Genomic DNA, 19,368 nt, shown 5'->3' on the forward strand with positions numbered 1-19,368 from the left:
TCTCTTGCACTGAAGAGCTGACCAGTATGTGAGCTGTGCACACTGAGCACTGTCCTGGCAAACAGGCTGCTGAACAGGTTCACTTTGATGACAGCCTTGGCTCTGTTTTCAGGCAAGGGTGTACAGTTATTCCACTTTCAATAGCTTCAAGGACAAAGAAGAGGGACTTTAATTTTTAATTCTGTTGCTTAGTTACAAGGTTAATGTGAATATTTCTAATTGCAACTTTCTCTTAGTCCATAATACATTACCCAGACTCCAGATTTTAGTGGAGTAAATTTTGCACCTCAGGGACAGTGGAAAGGTTATTGGGTGTTTGTTAAAGCTTGCCTTTGTTTTTAGGGTGTCAGGCTGGATCTTAGTCTGACTTTGGGGTCTGACTGAGCAACCAGCCCTGCCTCCTGAGTCTTCTGATCCTCCCCGGAGCCTCCTTACAGAACTAATGAGTCCTGATCTGCCCAGAGGCCCTGATTTCTGACAAGGTCGCAATCCGGGGTGACATGACTCTCTGCATTAAGGACAAGGGCACAGTGCTAAATCAGTCTGACTGGGGAACAGCCTGGGACCATGCCTTCCTAACGAGAGAGGATCTAACGAGAGAGGATAGGACCCTGGCTCTGAATTTGCCCATGTAAGCAAGTTCACAGTCAGATCAGTTTTATGGGCTGCTTCCTTTTGAGGTTCCAGCCCTGTAGTGACAGGCTGCCTGACAAAACACAAGCTTGTTCTGGAGATTGAAAAGACAAATCGGAAGACAAACGTCAGTCTTGTGCCTTCATATCAAGTGCAGAGAACTTGTAGGGCTTTTGAGACAGCGCTCACCTCTGGAAAACTAGCATCAAAATTTGTAAATGATTTTCTGCAAGGGGTTAATGAGAATCGAACATCTGTGAGCCCCCAAGACAGATTGGTTACTTTTAGCTTTAATGTTTCGCCTTCAAACTGCTTGCCATACAGTAACAGAGGGATAGAGATCGTCTGTATTTATCGTTTGGAATAACAATGGACAGCAGTCATTGAGTGTACATGTCAAGTGCATGAAAAAAGGTGTCTGTCTTTTTATATTATTTTAATGTTCAATTTGTTAAGTAGTTGACATCTTTATTTTACATTTTCCTAATTGTTTACTTTCCTTAACAAAAAGTTAAAGTGAAGTGCGTTAAAAATTGGAACAAAAATAAAATCTGATAAATCCCAGGTTATGTGTTTTTAAAACATTTTGGAGATTTGTAATAGTCATGTTTTTAAGAACAGATTTAATACTCCTCTTTATCACCCTTGGTCCAGTCCCATGCTCTCAGTTATCCAGAAAGGGGTGAGAGGCGTGATACTTCTGTGACCATGTGAGCCGTCCAGTCACCTGACGTGTTCACAAGCCCTACAGTGTCCAGCACAAATCTGGCCTCCAAAAGAGGAGCGCAGACCCCCAGCAAACCACCCCGGCACCTTTCTGTTTGGAGTCTGCATGTTCTTCAGTGTGCGTGTCCTCCGAATTCCCAGATACGGCACTGTGTTAAAGTGGTGTGGTGCAGGAATGCCAACTCCGCGGCGATTTGATTCGCAAGAGACACCCTGTGTGACTGGCCGAGCCGAACCGAACCGAACTCCCTGAACAGAGGTGGGTTTGCACTACGAAGCTCGCGTACTTGAGTCAGTTCGGATTAATTCAAACGGCCGCGGATACAGATATTACCTCAATACAGTACTCTCCTCTGCAGGTAAAGAGCCCTGCAAAAGAGTGGCGACGGCAAACTCAAACCTCTTACTGGTGTTACAGCCAAGGAATGTGTATTTGTGAACATGAGACTGATATGAGTAACAAGTACGATATAATATACGTTCTGTTTTTGGTTAATTACGTGCATAAATGCGATCGTATTGTAACAAAAACATGCTGCTTTTATAGCAGTTTTTTCCAGTATCTATATTACTAGTTAATTTCAAGGTACTTTCAGAGTGAAAAGTAATTAATTGACTATCGCTTTGAGGTAAAAACTGCATGAAGTCTACGACCCAGTGAGCTCAGACTCCTTGTGATCGTTGGAGACCTTTAACTAAGTCTGTGCTTTCGAGCTCCTGTCGGTCCTTGAGGTTTTCTTCAGTGTGCAAAATGCTGCTCAATTGAATTCAGATCTGTTCTGGAGACGGACGTGGCCAGTTGCGATTTTCCACTAAAATAACTATATTGTTGGCTGTATTGTGACTTCTGAAAGGCACTGCGCGTTGAATACATTTCAAAGTTTGGAGCAAAAGTTTCTGAGAACGTCGTGTTTCCGGACTCTGGAGGAGAAAAACTGGTGTCGGGAGCTTAATTTATTGGTATTTATAAAACATTTCGTACTTACGGGCATATAGGTTTGAAAATCGAATAGAACAACGAACGCATGCTTTAAAGGGACGTTTTGTGCGCGTACATGCATCGGGAGCTCAAGCGTTCCGCTCAAAACAGCTCTTAACGCCCAGCTGGCCTCTCGGCTGTGTCGCGCTGCGGCGCTGTGGCTGCAGGGAGCTCGGAGCAGCCGAGTCCGAGGGGACGGGGGCGCGCCCCAGCGCTCCGGGAGCGCGCCGCCAGTCGGCGGGGCTCTGCGGGCGCGGCGGCGGCGCGTTGCCACGGTGCCTCAGCGCCACGGACGGTCGGACACGGAGCCGTTTCGCGGAGAGGCGGCGTGAAGCAGCCGAGGCAGGAACCGGGAGCTGGGGGCCGGGCGGGCGGTGTGTCGGCTTTAAGCGCCCCCGTGGGGATGGAGAGTGCGGGCAGCCGGGCGGCGGAGCAGCGACACGCCGAGCCCGGCAGCCCCACGGCAGCCCCGGGGAGCGGATAGAGAGGAGGGAGGGCGGACCGGCGCTTACCCCGGACCCGAACCCGAACCGGAACCGCGGCTCGGCCGGGACGACTCGCCTCCGAGACGCTCGAGCGAAACCGGATAAAAAGTCAACGGAAATCGGTCAAAGTAAGGAAAGATACCAGAAGGGAACTTCTATTTCTGTTGGTTGGTTGGTTTTCCCACATCGCCTGGAAGTTAACGGACGGGACCGGCGCCCCGGGGGTAAGAGCCGCGCGCGGAGCAGCTGCCCACCCGGGTCCGTACACGCGTGGGGTCCGCTCGCCCCCACTCAGCGCAGCCCCTAACTCTCAGTCTTGCGCGTTTTATCGCCGGGGGTGGGGGATAATCTAGCCTTTATTCGGCATTTTCTGCTGTGGGGACTCGAAAGCACGACCGAGGTCGCGCTCCTTAATGTCAGGTCCTCCCGACGTCCCTTTATTTTGAAGATGTGTGTTTTCTGAGGGGTGAAATAAAGCCCATGCCTGCAGCGGACGAGCAGAATCCCACTCGTTGACAGCGCGTCCTGAAGTCCGAGCTGTGTAGCGGAGGGAGCAAACCCCGGGTGGGTGCCCCCCGTGCCGTGACGTGGGGTGCCTGCCCTCCCAGTGACGGCGAGGTGCCCCGTTTGATAATGATTCAGGGCGCAGACACGCGTGGAGCTGCCCGAGCAGCCTGGGTACAGGGGTACAGCAGCGAGGTCCCCCCTGAGCCCACTACTTTTCCACTCATGGAAATAGTGTGCGTGGTTTCAGCACTGACCTGCGGGGGATTAGGACTGCTCACCAGACCCACTGGACTGGACTGGTTACAGTGTTAAACAGAAGAAACTAAATAGGGTCGTTTTCCTTGGCATTTTTTTAAAGATGTTTAATGTTGAAGATTTTCCTGTTTTTCTCCCAACACCATATACAGTCATTTCTCCTGACTACTTTTTGAAGTGACAGCAAACGGTATTGTATTCGCTGTTATTTGAATGTGTAATTGCATCGTGTTTTTTTATTACATGAAGAAAATCAAGCATTTAGCATGAAAGATATCCTAAAGCAATATTTTAACCTTGGACAAAGTTTTATTCGTGCGATTTATTTAGCAGGATTTTTTTAAATTCCTTTGTTTACTGATTTTCTTTTGATATGTCCTTGTACGGGATACAAGGACATGGGATTTTTAAAATAAAACTGTAATACTTGTGCATATTGTGCTTGCAACAGGAGCTGGGCAGTGTGTAGGCAGACCCCAGAGCAGAGGCGGTCTGGCTGAGTGGGTGTAACAGGCAGGTCTTGGCCAGTGGGTTATGGCTGAGTGGGTGTAACAGGCAGGTCTTGCCCAGTGGGTTACTGGAGTGGGTCAGGGGCTCTCGCACTGGCACAGCAGCAGGTCCGGGGGTCCGACTCCGAGGCACAGCTGTAGCGACTCTCCTGAGCTTCTGTGCGTTCAGGCTCGGCTCTTAACGACTTCATCAAGTCAGTTATTGACCCACTCGTTATAAGTCGTCCGTCTCCTTTCTCAGGGCTGCGCGGCTGTGGTCTTCAGGAGTGATGGGCACTGCTTTATAGTGGATGCCCCCATCATGGCACAGGGCTGGTCAGCCAAGACGTCCGTCCACTGACAGCCCTGAGAGGCTCCTGTCCACTAAAGCTTCCAAATCCACAAGTTCAGGTTAAAACTGTAGGTAACACACTGCGAATATCTAGCAATTTATTCATATAATTCCCTTCCATTCTTCATTATTCAAAAGTTTTTTATTGTGCTTAGAAAATGCAGCTTACTCGTGGGTGTTATTTTTTAATTGCTGGACTCTGGACTTTATTAATTACTGCTTTTCTTGCTGTTTTAAGGTGCTGCTTTTTTGGAAAAGGGTGTAAAAGGGTGCTTAACTTTTATGTTAATATCAATTTATTTTTTGTCCACTTTGTATTTTTTCATTCATTAAATGCATTAGGCAAACTGCGTTTGCTACGCAGCTGTGGTTGAAAAGCATCATTACTGTGAGCCTCAGAACAGTTATTTCAACGTGGAGACGTGATGCACAGTAATTCAATTTGTGTGCTATTAAGTGCTTGCCTGCCATGTAACAGGACCAGAGTGTATAGAGCCAGCTGTTCTTAAGTTAATGAAATGTCTTGGGGAATTTCTCTTGAGTGGGACTCCTGGTAATTAAGGAATGTGATCGAATGGTAGTGGAAATGTGTCTTGCTGGGTCAGCGCTCTCTCAGGCTGATTTTCTGAATTGCTTTGGGAGAGGAGAAGTATGCTCAGGCTGGGCAGGTGTGTGAGCAGGGGGAGAGTGAGAGGCTCAGTGTGCTCAGGCTGGGCAGGTGTGTGAGCAGTGTGCTCAGGCTGGGCAGGAGTATGGACACAGGGCGCGTGAGAGGCTCAGTGTGCTCAGGCTGGGCAGGTGTGTGAGCAGTGTGCTCAGGCTGGGCAGGAGTATGGACACAGGGCGCGTGAGAGGCTCAGTGGCAGCACTGTGAGCTCAGCCAGGGGGCAGAGGAGCAGCAGGACTCAAGCAGTCACACAGAGGAAGTGCAGGGAGGAGGTGGCTGTGTTGCTCCCTGAGAGGCTCGTGACCACACTCAGACACCTGCTTGTGCCTCCCGCTGACCTTAAGGAAATAAATAGAAAAGGTCTCATCTCGACACATAGTTTGTGGAAGTGTTGCTTTCTTGTTTGCTTTTAGGTGTTGTAGAAATGCTCACTCATAGTCTGGCATGAAATGTTATGAAGCTGCATGATGTCAAGGCGATGTAAGTGTGGCCTTTTTTTAGGCAATGATGGGATTTAGCACCTTGATATTTGTGTTTGTGGAATTAGTGCTTTAATTGATTTTAAGTGGTGTGCTTCAGGGACCTCTTCTTTGGTAGATGATTATGCCAATGCTAAGTGCCACAATCTAGTTGCATTTTTGCAAAGTCTAAAGTGAAAATTAGTACTCACTGTATATAACATAGCCTTTTGTTATCGTCCTGGCATACACCACCAACCACGTCGTGCCGTTCTAAATCAGATGGTTTTGAAACAGATGGAGGACACATTAGACTGCTGGACTGTTTGTTTTAGTACTTTTCTAGGTCATTGTCACACTGTGGATGCTGTTAGGAAGATTGTATATGTCAAGCAGGAGGACAGATGCAGCAACACCAGTGATCTGTCCCCAGCAGCAGGGGCACTTGAGCGTTGATCATCCTGGGGATCGGTGCCGCGGGCTGGCTGTGATGGGTGAACTTGCCCAGCTTCTCCAAGGCAATGGCATGGGAAGAGAACAGGGGAAGTGTTTTGCTGCTTCGTGGTAAAAGCAGAAATGGAGAAATGGTACATTGGTGTCAAGTCCTGGGAGATTGCAGCCCTTGAGCGAGCCTAATGGGGGAAGGATATGTGGGGAGGAGCTCAGCACTTTGAGGTCGGAGGTGTTGCAGCGAGGAGGCAGAGCGAGAACATCGCAGGGCGCTGCGCCTGACCGGGTCGTGCTCGTCCGGCCAGCCCACACCGGGCTTCTCGCTCTCCTTCGGGCTCCTGGAAGACACTCGTCCTCAGCCGCGCCCGCTGAAGGAATTGGCTATTGATCGCTGTGAATCTGCGGAGTTAATCCCACCAGAATTCCTCCTGTTTATCATCCTGGTTCCAGACAGACGGTCGTGTGGTCAGAGGGCTGCTGTTGAGTCGGTAAGAAACTAACAAGCAGCACTACTAAGCGTATGAGAACAATCTCTTTAATTGCCAGAGCTTAGGGAGCACATACTGCTGTTCCAGAATCCCTTATCCTGTGCGTTTCCACTTCTTGAGCAGTTCGGACTAGTTAATGTTTCTTACAAGTTTGTTTTTGCTGTCCCTTTTAATCCCACAGCTTGAATGCGAGCTCGCCTGTCCTGTCAGTCCTTGCTGTGTTCGTTCTGTTCATTCTGTGGACGACACTTAGTAAGAAATACGTGACCCTTGCGTGAAGAATGAAAGCACGTGTTTTCAGTAGAAAAGAAGATTGTCATTTTTAGTTACAAGCTATGTCAATTAACGAGTGAAAGTGGGAGTTATCAACAGTTATCAGTTGTTCAAATTCCTCGTCTGCTCCTGGCAGGATTTCAGCCGGAGAAGCTAATGCAGAACAGCTTACCGTTTTCTGACTGTGAGGGAAATTCTGCTGTAAAACATCCAAAAATGTACATTTTTGAAAAATGTGTATTTTCCATTCTAAGCCAGAATTCTTGGCTTGACATTCCTTTCGCATTAAAAAGCATGCGGGCAAATTCCATTACAGGGTCTATTCCCCACCCTCTCCAAAACCCCATTGCAGAGGAGAGCGAGGCCGCTTGCAGTTTCAGGGCGTAATCGCATCCAGCTGTTGCTTTGACAGGCCCTCTGCACTGACGTATGGCTGCCTGCAGCTCTTCCTCTGCCGTTTTAACCCGCCATGTCAATCTTGCCAGACACACCTATAACTCAGAACTTGGATGAGTCTCATAGCTCTTGTCAGTGGTGAAAGGTGCACTTTAGAGAACAAATATTACATCTCAAGCTTTTTTTAGTTTAATGATAAAATCTCACTCTCTCATGCCTCGTGACACTGAAACAGCGTGAGGCGGTATGGTGTGGGTCCTACAGTCTTGGTGCCATCAGAACCTTTCGGTCCCGTTTCAGGGCTTTCTGTGCATGAGACCAAAGCATCTGCTTCTCTAAATGGTGTTTGACCGCTAAAGTTAGTCGATTTTGGGCTTTGATTTTGTTGTTGTGAAGCGTTTTGTCTGAGCACAGTTCCCCCTCTCCCTTCCATGCTGACTTACAGAGTGTGTGCGATGGAGAATACGTCTGTTGAGCTTTGGTCAAATTAATTTAGTTGTGTCCTAGCAATGAAGCCCACTTCTCTAGGAAAAAAAACAGTACATCAATAATACAATGTCTGACATTGCCCCAGCCTTAGCTGTCTCTTCTGAATTTGTCCAGCTGAGCTCATAATGGCTTAATTTGATCTCTTAAGTTACAGACTTGTGTTGGTCATGTTTCGTTCAGAAAATTCTCCACACCTGTAAATAATTTAAACTGAACTTAAGTTTTGTTCAACTGAAAATATTTTTAGGAGCTTAAACCTCTTTCTAGTGAAGCAGGAGTGTGTACTGAATGCAGATCAGAGCTGAAATAAGTGGTTTGGAGCGCAGATGGCATACTGTGCAGTATTGCTGTATGCCACTGAGACGTCCTCGCTCAGCCCAGCTCATGATGGGGGCATTGCAATTAGAAAGCACAAGCTGTCCAGGTTCTTTTCCCCATTGCTAATTCCAGGGAGAAAGGTGGCTGATTTTGTCTCCATTTGGATTCGCTGTCTCTTCAGCCTTTCCTGTCCCCGGGAGATGACGTGTTGCAGCTGGCTGATCTGGGAGGGCTCTGAGCCTCTGTGCAGTGTGACCATGACTCTCACCTCGCTCATCCCAGGCCTGTTACAGCTCGCTTCTCTCGTCTCGTCCCACGGCCTGAGGACGTCTCTGGCCCCGTTCCAGTTCAGAGTGTGCTTTACAGGCTCGTAAATGAGTGCTCAGGAGCTGGGAGGTGCTCTGTGGGTCAGTGTCAGACTGACACTCAGGTTCACAGAGTAGCTGCTGGAAAGGGTTGATTTATCAGCACATTGTAATAAAAAATTAAGAAGCTGACTCACCTGCTTTTCTCTGTGTCTAAAATAGTCGGGAAGAAAAATGTCATACAGTAGACGCTCAGTGTATGGACAAGCTTTTATAATAAATAGTTGGATTCTGATGAATGGAAGAAAAAGATTCCCAGGTGTCGTGATTTGGCAGAGCTGTGAATGTTCCCCCAGCTCCAGGGAATGTCACAGACAGCAGAAGGGGAAGGCAGAGTGGAATCAGCCATTTCCCCAGTGGGAAAGTCACTGCACGACTCTGGCTGGTACGCTGAAGCAGAAACAGACGTAGATTAAAACTGTCTTGTGTAATGAAACTCTAATCAGAGATGGCAGGTCCCGTGCTCCGCCTCTGCTGGGTTAGAGCAAGGCCGAGCAATGACAGCGGCATCGGAGCAGTGTTTATATCTGAATTATATATATATATATGGCGAGCTTTTGTCCCAGTAAGCTTTTCAGGAATCCTAGCTGTGTGCATGAACACAGCTCCGTTTTCAGGATGCTCAGCTGGTAGTGGCGGTGTGTACTGCTGGGCTGCTACTGTGACACTGGACCATTGGTGAAGAACTACAAGAGCGTATGTTCTTCACAGATACCAGACTTCCCAGTTTCCTGGCAGCCAGTCCAAGGGCTCAGTGTACAGTTATTGAAGGAGTTTCTGTGTGTGATATGTGTATATGTGCACATATATGTGCATGTGTGATAAATGCGTGTTTAAAAGTGCCCTTGGGAATAGAAACAAGCAAAGGCCGCTTGAGGCCGGGCGCTGGCGTCCCACTGCGCTGCGAGGGCCAGGGGCGCCGGCGTCCCACCGCTCTCTGAGGGACTCCCTTGCAGGGATGCTGTAGAGGAGAAATACTGTACCCAGCATGGTTTCAGAGGCCTGTGAGTCACAGCTTTCATATCCAACGGGTCTGCTAACAAGTGTGCCCTTTCCTTGATGCTGGAACATCACTGGAAAGAAAGAAGAGCAGTTTTGCCCTGCTGATCTCAATGCAGTATTGAGCTTTCTTATCCGAGACAAGGACAGTGTGCTTCCTGTGCTGCCACTCTATGGTTTGTTTCTGCTCGTCTACCTCCTGCCCCTGACGAGTGTCAGTCAGTCCCGGGGGCCTGCTGGCACCGATCCACATCCTCACACTTCTGAATGTGAACTTCACACTCTCTGGATCACTGGCCGGTTCCCCGAGGGGGATGAGGCAAAGGGTTCAAAGTGAAGTCACGGCGCCCCTTTTGTTAACAGAGGTGTGGGTTTCTGATTGTTACTGACCTATTGGCCAGCTTCAGAGCTCCCTTGCTGCCCCCATAGCGCTGACTTTACACGTGCAGGGCTGTCCTCCGCAGGGCAGGATCACACAGCGTGTCCTTGGAGGCTGTTTCAGTGCTTGAAGTCCTCCTCTCTGCTGTCAGACCTGCAGGCAATGCTGGGCTTGGTGGGTACCAGAAGTCGGGAGGTTGAGCTCCCAAACCTCACCCGGGCAAGCCCAGCAGACCAGTAGACCTGCTAAAATCTCTTCTCGGTGCAGCAATGTGTAATTTACATTTTCTGGGTCATCACTCAGCTGGGTATAAGAGCTGATTCCAGCCTCCTGCACTTTCTAATACGACACCTAATCTCCAAGGGAATGTTACTTTTCACAGCAATAAATATTCCCTTATCAAAGGCAATTGCTTTCTTTCTCCAGCAGCCTTAGTGCAGTGAGGATTTAATGTTTCACCGTGACACTGTAGAGGCTGTGGCAGCAGTATTTCTGTTCCTTATTTATTTTCACACTCTGCTCAAGGGCTGGAAAGAGATGCTGTCGGCGTCAGCGATAAGTTGATTTATCATCAGGAACACGCAAATAAACAACATGACGGGATTGTCACGCCGAGTCTCCTCCAGGACTGCAGACCCCTCCGACTCAGGCATCTTCAGAGTGGTGTGACAGCCTCCATAGCCTTTGGGTCCCCTGATACCTGTTCGGATTGAGCACAGGCAAGGGAGACGTAACACCCGTCCAGATGACTTTGTCATTCTGTGTTCCAAAAGCTGCACTTTGGAAGACAGCAGAAATGCAGGGATATTGTGCGGAGTGAAAGTGGAGACTCTAAATCAGGGCAGATTTTATTCCCACTGCCTTTTATAAGACCTTATTTGGAACATTTGTTTTTGCAGCACCAAAACGACTTTGGTGTCCTGGATAGGTTTCAGGCACTGTCTAGAATAATTACCGGTTTAAAAGAAAAGTAACATACAGACAGTTTAAAGGATATGAATCTGTTTAGTATTGACCAGAGGGAATTAAAAACTTCAACCAAGTGCTTAAGGATCCTGATGGGTATTGACAAAGTCAACACAATGGACTCCTTTAGTATCAGCAATGAAACAAAGACCTGAAATTAAGGGGTGATGTATTTAAGATTGAAAACAGAAGGCTCCTCTTCGGAAAAAGATCCGTGACTTGGAAGTGGACTCTTTCAGGAAATGTCTAGATGCGATTCTGCAATCGATACGCCAATAACCGCCACACGATTAGCATGGATTGAACGGGCCTCCTTTGTACTTTTTATATGTTGCATGTCTTTTCATTTGGCTAAATCTTCAGCTGTGCTGCATGCCGATCTATTGCCATTCCTCACTGAGGTCAGAAAGGTGATTAATATATATTGAGTAATTACTCATCAAAGCAGCCTTATAGATCCACAGAAGAGGGTGGTGAACCTCATTAGCGCCATGAATGTAATCTTTCTGAGCGGCAGCTTACTGGCTCCGTGAGAACACCAGCAATTTATGGACATTATTTCCTGATGCCGTTTCACAGATACACGTTATGACTTATTGAGCACTTTCGTCACGGTTAAAATCCAGCCTGGAGATGGACTGAAACCATTGCTGCATCTGCTGCTCTCTTGAAAAATAGCTTGAAGGTGTGCAGGTCTCTGAAACTGCTCAACAAGTCAGAATTTTCATTGGCTAATATTTTACCATTGAAAATACTCAGCAACTGTGAATCTACAGATGGCTTTCTATGCAATCTATGGTGAACATTTTGATTCAACACTGATGCCGTGGAGCCACAGCCAAACAGGTTGTAGATGATAATTTACATCACCAATTTCGAAAGATGGGGAAGAATTTCAGTGTTAGCAGTTAGGTTGTGAAACGAAGTAGTTTTCAGTTTTGGGGGGATTAAAATGAGTGCCTGTGAGCTCTCAAGGGACAGAGGTCTCTTAAATGATCAGAGTAGTTAATTCATCACTAATTTGCAGGTGCTACCAATCTGCAGAAACAGGTGTCCTGTCTGGCTAACTGGATAGAGGTAGTAAACTCTCTTCAGATTTCATGACAAAATGAGCACAATCTGCCTTTTCTACATACAAAACAATTTCTGTGTGGTTTGGCAGCAGTGTGGAGCTTAGATCTTGGGCAGGGAGCGAGGACCTTCACTCAGATGGCTACTGCAGTGTCCAGCTGTGTAACAGATCTAAGTCACTTCAGATAGACATGTCAGACAAATTAATAATGAGAATCCTAGCGAGGCAGATGAGTGATTGTGCGTCTGAGACGATCCTGCAGCCTCCTCCAGTGTCCGGTGTGTGTTGTCTTGGCAGTATGCACTGTCATTGGTGTTGCATGTCTACTGTGTGCTGGCTGTCTGTTAATCTATGGTCGAAGTGTAAAGAATGCTGTGGTCAGCCTGCTGCCCCCTGCTGGTGCTGGGAGTGACAGCCCCACTCAGCACAGTGACCCCTCCCCGAGGAAGAAACTGCTTCCTCTGCTTGTCCCCGTTTGCAGGAATGAAAAATCACAGCTTTTGTATTGTTTTACATGTCATGCTTGTAACACAAGATCAAAACTAGATATTGTCCATTTTAAATGTGGACTTTCATCAACGATTTATTAGATCTACAAGGATGAAAATAGCTCATTGCTGTTTTCCCAGTATAACCAATAAATCTTTTTGCACGCGTATTATCGTGCTGTTCATCCGAAGGGCTCAGGCTGTGCAGATCGAACACTTGGCCTTGGCTCACGGAAGCTCAGCACAGTAGCAGCAGGCATGAGAAAAACGAGGGATAAAGCTCATGATAAACACGGGACAGGGGAGCAAGAGGGAGTGGAGCCGGCAGGCAGAGCCGGTCTGGGTTCCAGAGAAATGATGATAAAACAAAAGTGAGAAGAGCTATTTGAACATGTTTGGTGAGACGGGGGCCCTGTCGCTGGAGAGTGGTTCTGCTGAGCTCCCTCTCGAAGAGCTCTGCTCTCCTCCTCACTGAGAGCTTTGTGTGGGGAGTGTGAGCTACGGCCGCCGTCGCATCATCCAGGTGGGGCTGCACACTGGTGGTGGTGGAGGGGAGACCCCATTACCTGTAAAGCGCTTTGAGTGGAGTGTCCAGAAAAGCGCTATATAAGGGTAAGTCATTATTATTATTCCTGTTTTGGATTCTAATACAACAGTTGACATGTGCTGTAGTCTTATAGTGTTATTGACAGTGCTCTCTGGTAGTGTGGTGGATAGCACACCAGCCCTATAACTCCAGAGTCCTGGGTTCGATTCTGGCCTCGGATTTCTGTATGGGTGGAGTTTGCATGTTTTCTCTGTTTTTGTATGGGTTTTCTCTCCCTTTCCAAGGGCATTGTGGCTAGGTTTCATCAGCTGTGCTAAAGTCACTTTCTCCACAGCCTGATGGACCAGTGCCCTGTCCTGGAGGAAAGCAGTCCTTTGCTCTCTGTTCCATCCTTGCTTCTGGATAGGATTCAGCTTGATATGGCTCTGCTATGACTGCAGAAGCGTTGTTTTAACTGATCCAGTAATACTGCAGTTCAGTTGCTTTTTATGAGGTAACAGGATGGCAAAGTTCCATTCCTCCAGTGCCTCATTCAGGGGTTCCATCTGAATGCCATGGGTGAGGAAAGCCAGGAGCCCTGCACTTGTTCGACCCCTTTCACTGTTCCACCCCTCGTGTCCGTGCAGAGCCCTCGTGTGAGGACTGTGCTTGTCAGCCTGTTCTGTACATCCCGGGGTGCTCACTCCAGAGTGTGTGACTTCACTGCGGACTTGTGCGCCCCGCAACCCCCCCCCAGTGGCGCTCATCCAGCTCCGCAACACTGCCACCCCAGGGTGCTGCCTAGCTCCACCAGAGTGTCTTTGCCTGTGGAGTCACACAGGAACCACTAATTACTCAGTTTAGTGTTTTTAATTGACTCGCTCAGAGACCTGGAGCACTTGCTGGCCTGGCGCAGGGAGCAGTGATGGAGAACTGCGCCATGTGGGAAAGACACAGGGGAACAGCAGAGCGAACCAGTTAATTATCTTCCACACTCCACTGCTCATGGTGTCCTACCTTGGAGACCAGGCCAGTGTCTTTTTTCTACAAAACTGGCATGTTGTATCTTAAATTCCTATATTAAACAATTTTTAAAAATCGTAGTCTTTATTCCCATCAGAATATAGTGACCATTATTCTCCAGTGGAGAGCGGAATGTGTCCCTTCCTCCTTCTGGTTCTGTGCTGTGCTGCAGTGATCACTGTTCACAAAACACAGAGACCCTCAGTCCTCTAGGTTTCTCTGCACAGTGCTGTGAAATAGGCTCTTACATGCTGTACAGTCCAGTCTTTGAGCATTCGGAATACAGGGTGAGCACTGTGTTTTAGATGTCCCTCTTGTTTCCTTAACAAAAGGTTATCAGTCAGATGAATTCCCTGCTCTTGCTGTGTGCTAATTTCATCCTCTGAATGCCCTATGCTGTTCAGTGACAGGTGCTCATATTTCTTCCACTTTCGTTTTTGACACTGATAAGCGCACTTCTCCCAGTTCTGCAATGCATGGTGTGGCCTGGGATGTTTTTTTATTTTGGTGTGATATATATTCCTGCTGCGTCGCATCTGTCAAGGTCAGGTCTCTGTCGCGGGGGCTGGCTGCCCCCCCATCTCTCTGAGCCCCGCTCGGGGCACGCAGGCTGGGGCACAGCTGATGACGGACAGATCCCCCAGGATGCATTCGCATATAACCCTTGGCACAGGCTTCCATTTCATGCTTTGCATTGACTTGATTTTGTAAAAATTGTGCCAGTGTCCCACATGACCCTCAAGTGCTCGTTTCATTAGCTGTTCAGGAAACGTCCCCTGTGAGATTTCAAGCTGTGGAAATGTTTTGTACTGTAAGTGAAATGACGGATGGTAGATTGGTTTCTGAAATAGCTTTGTTCTAATTCTGAAAGCTGCGCTTGTCTTATTTACTCTGACAAGTAGTTGTGATGCAGACCTGACCATATCAGTTCTAAAGATCAGTATTCTTGTTGTTTGTTGTGCACGCTGCAGAAGTGTTGACCCCAGAAGTTCAACTTGTGCAGTGTCCTCTTTATCTCAGTAGACATGAGCTCAATGTGGTTTAGTTCTGGAGTAATGAGTATAAAATGAACTTGAATGCATGTCCTAAATCTGAGTTTTGAGATCTTGTGCAGTGGGAATCAGATCGATCATTATTCTTATGTCAGCGGAACTGTATGGTAGTGGGCTGTTCATCAAACGTTGTCTGACACGTGTTCACTCTTAATGCAAGGGGGGGCAAAGACTTAAAGTACTGTATGCGTGCCAGTGTTAAATACACCAAGCAGAACGTCATCTGTTTTTATTCAGAAGAAAATACACATCAGAGTACAGTACAGTAAAACACCTTGTAGCCTTGGCGTGAAGTGACTGATCCCACCCAGACCGAATGCCTGAACGCAGGCGTGTGTTTCTCTACCTCGCTGGCACGGGCGGTGGGCTGGCGTGTGTGCTGTCAGCTGGAACGGTGAAGAATGGTGTTTTTGCCATTGTTCCCGCAGGTCAGCATGGGAAAGGCCAAACCGCTGCTGTAAATCAAAGCAAAGAATGTTAAGGGCACCTGACAGTCCAATTCAAAACAAGCACAGAAGCACAGCAGCACTGCCCATTTGCAGCAGCATGAGGCTGGATCTTATTAAGTCTCTCCCGCTTGGCGTGTCTCACGCTAGTTTACATTGACCCCCTCATTACTAGAGCCAGCAGAGCAACACAAAACTCATCTCTGCAAGATTCATATCGAGCAGCCGGGCAGAGGATATGAATTATACCTTTGTTTAATGGGAGGAAGACAGGCTGGCACACACTGAGCTTGACAGGCTGATATAAAACACCCTTAGCAGCTGCAGGAGAAGAGGAAACTCCACTGGCCCAGTATTGCCTGAAAGCAAACCTTCCTTAAACCTTAAACCAGTTTAATAGTAATAGATTTAATTTGTAAGTCCTCTTCGTATGGTAGTGCACTCGTAACACACATAACTGGAATAAAATGAAAAAGCACAGTGAATTGGCTCCATAATACTAACAGTAAAACTAAATCAGGCCTGAAAGGCTTTGGTGGAAGTAGTTCTGATAAAAAGCCACCAGTTGCAGAATCTGTAATGTTGCACACAAGAAGGCTGTCGTTCACTCTGGTGCGCTCCGCTCTTTAGCACGTGGAGAAAGCCTGATTCAGCAGATCTCACAGGAAGTTCTGGGTTCTAATTAGTAATAATTAATTATGTTAATTATGTCACGCTTGTCATTAGAAAGGATCCCCAAGCACTTTGCGTATAGTAGGAGACTCATTTCACTTCACTCATCACTGCAGAGCAGCCCCCAGCCTCATCTGCAGGGGAGGTGGTACAGTTTGCTTGGAAGGACACTTGTTTACTAATGTTCCTTCTGAGAAGATGTTCTGATATCCTGACATTGTTGGGCTTTCTAACTGACACTGAGAGGCGTTTACTTAACACTAAATCTGCCTTGCTTTGAAAAGCAAGCTATATTTGGAAGGACAACGTATTGCTCTGAAATCAATCACTTCGTGGAGGTCTGTAACAGAAAGGGTATTTCTACCAATATCATTAACGTGTGTCATTTGCTCACCCAGGCAACATCTTTCACCGACGTTCAGTCGGTCTTCAGTCGTGCGGATAACGGCCTGGGAGGCTTCGTTACACAAGAGGACCAGGGTCATGTCTTTCACTCCTCCTGCAGTAATTAATATACTGTAGTTTCCTGATCAGTGGCTATTTGTGCAGGTTCTAAGCTAGTTTTGGCAGTTTTAACTAATTGCAAAAACCCTGAGCACCTGGTACTTGTATGTAATTGGATGACTTGAGCTCTGTTTTTAAAACTTAACATAGCATGCTAAATTAACTATTGATGCAAAACATAGACGGGTTTGCCAGTGTTCCTTACTTATAGTTAGTACTATTTCCCCAAGGTGTCATTCCAGTAATGAGGACAGATCTCTAATGTTGAATGGACTGATTCACTCATGAGCTACAGTGATACAGGCTCATCTTCACTCTTCCACAAGATTACAACACAGCACATTGAGGAATCCATGCAAGGAGCAAACTTAGCATTTCCATTTTAGGAAGACTTGAAATTCTAATGCTGGAAGGACGTGACTGAATGAATCAGATCTTTTAATGTCTTTTTGTCGTCTTCAGAAAATAACACTGGGAAACATCCCTTATTTTTCCGTGTCCAAACCTGCTGCTACCTGTGCTTCGCCACACCCTTTCTCCCTAGTAGCTACATGGACAGGGCAGTGGTAGGATCACCTGGGTGAGTCCTTCCTGCTCTCTGCCTGTTGTGCTTTGCAGATTATGAAATAAATAGGAATACAAGGTTGCAAATGAGGGCTAAAGTAGCCCATCAGGCAGTAGGATCTCATCGAATCATTTTTTAAAAGAAACCAGGGTGTCTGTTTCAACAAGATACCTGGACAGCTTGTTCCACACTCCCCCAACCCTTTGTGTACAGCACTGCCTGCTGTTCTCGGTTTTAAATACCCTTCCACAGTTTCCACTTGTGTCCTCTGGTTCATGTGTCACTCTTTGTTCTCAAATGGTAGCTTCACTGAATGCACCCTAGCAAGAGGCCTGTTGTCTTCTTTTTTTAACAGCCTGAGGGTGGTGGATGATTTGATGTTATTAAATAATACAGTCAATTTCAGTGAAAGGCCTGAGGGTCAAAACTGATTTACCAAAATTAGACTTTGTCAGAGCCTGGGTGAGTGACAGGCCTGCACTGTACAGGGCAAGTCTTCACAGCCACGCAGAGCAGGCTCACCGTTCCTCCCCACTCCCGTGCCTCTGCTTAAAGCAAGTACAGCTGCACTCAGAACTACTGGCGCTTTTCATCTTAACGCTATGATATCTACCTCTAACCCTCCGCACACCTCCTCTCCACTCTCTCTCCATCACTGACACACGCACGCCCACACACACCTCCTCTCCAGTGTCTCCCCATCACTGACACACACACACACACACCTCCTCCTCTCCGGTGTCTCCCCATCACTGACAAACACACCTCCTTACCATTATCGATATGGAGGAGTGCATAGTGTGTAAGGTAACCTTGCGTTCAGAAAGGATGTGTTTTTTTATTATGTAGAGCGTACAATGTACAGTATGACACTAATTTGTTCTGTACAGATTATGACATGTTTCTCAAGTTCTTTTAGTTCAGTATTCTCTAACATCAGAATTTAACAGCTTAACACTTTGTCTTTATTTCCAGTTTCAGCACTGTATTTTAATCTCAAACACAAAGCATAGTATAAATAGCAATTTTCTGATAAAGGATTGCTCTTAAATTATTAAAACAAACAGACTAAATCCTGTTAAGCAGTGCTCCTCTACAGTGCACAGCAGAAGAACTGCTGTCTGTTCAAACCATACATCCCAGACATAAAGCATTCATGACTGGAACAAATTATCACAAAACAGGATATTTTTTGTGTTTGTCTCACATTGCAGCCTGGAGATATAGATCAGTCCCTCTGAGCTTTGTTATTCAGGATTTCCATTCCAGACATCAAGGCCAACGTGGAATTTCATTTTTTCCGAAATACCAGCGTATACCAAATTAACCTCTTCTGTGTGCTTGAGGATGAATTGCTGTGATTGTGCTATGCATGTTTGTTCATTAATTTATCATAAACATTAGTTTTGCAGGGGGAAATATGTTCTTTTACATTCCTCATTTGGAGGACATTTGCACGGGTAGATAAATTGAAAGTGGTGTAAATTGTACTGCTTTTCTTTTTTGTTAATATTAATTACAAAAGGACCTTAAAGTCATTAAAACACTGATAGTGGTCAAACCACTATGATGTGGCTGTTTTGTGTGGCTGAGCTTTGCAGTCCTGCTTGTGAAAGATACATTAATCCGGTATCGTCTGAGAGGGTCACACGTCTGGAATTAGGCCAGAAGAAGCCAGTGTTTCCCTGGAATAACATGCTGAAAGCACAGGACTCCCATTTCTCTGCTTTAAGATCCTGCAGTGTTTCAACTGCTTTCAGTATTCTAGGACATTTAAAATCATGAAGTATAACAGACCCTTAGAACACCTGTTAAAGCCTAAACAAGTCATCATCTAAGTGCTTTTTAAAAGTATGAAAGAAACAACTGATTAATGGGAACCCTCCATTAGTCTCAGAAAGCCACACCTTAGCTTGACAGTGCTTCACTGCCAGAGGTAATGGTATTGGAGCTTGTTCACACCAAACTGCTTTTCAATTGTGCACTTTAGTGTAACCTTCCTGTGTTGTTTATAGGGAATATCTGCTGCACAGGGAGAAAACCCAGACAGTTTGAACTGTATATTGTGCAATCTAGAGTCTTTAGCAACATTTTGTTCTCTATAGTTAGAGAGCACAAGTCTTATTAATATTATATTATATTTCTTAGGAAATTGAGTAAGACTTCTATTTCATTACATTTGAGGATGATCGATATTGCAGGTGTTTGACCTTGTTGTAAAAACAGCTATATACAGATTTAGAGAGAAAAACAGCTTTGGGGTTCATCAGTTGAGCTTTAAGAACCTGTATCTTCCAAAACACAAAACGGGTTTACTGCTGTGGAATGGGATTGTGATTCCTTTGCA

At 46.5% G+C, this 19,368-nt stretch overlaps 1 protein-coding gene across 6 annotated transcripts in view; it reads left to right on the plus strand.

Annotated features, from left to right (window-relative positions):
- The window catches only part of gjc1 (gap junction protein gamma 1), a 37,235-nt gene that overhangs the window by 2,984 nt on the left and 14,883 nt on the right, over nt 1–19,368 (plus strand). For 2 of the 6 annotated variants that reach the window (XR_001480207.2, XM_015362054.2), the window contains exon 1: nt 2,427–2,951. The exons of 2 other annotated variants lie outside the window; for them this stretch is intronic. The gene's annotated coding sequence lies outside the window, so the exon portion shown is untranslated. 2 more of the 6 variants (XM_015362056.2, XM_015362061.2) reach the window with 2 other exon arrangements.

This window comes from Lepisosteus oculatus, chromosome 28 (assembly GCF_040954835.1).
Source record: "Lepisosteus oculatus isolate fLepOcu1 chromosome 28, fLepOcu1.hap2, whole genome shotgun sequence".
Taxonomy (NCBI): domain Eukaryota; kingdom Metazoa; phylum Chordata; class Actinopteri; order Semionotiformes; family Lepisosteidae; genus Lepisosteus; species Lepisosteus oculatus.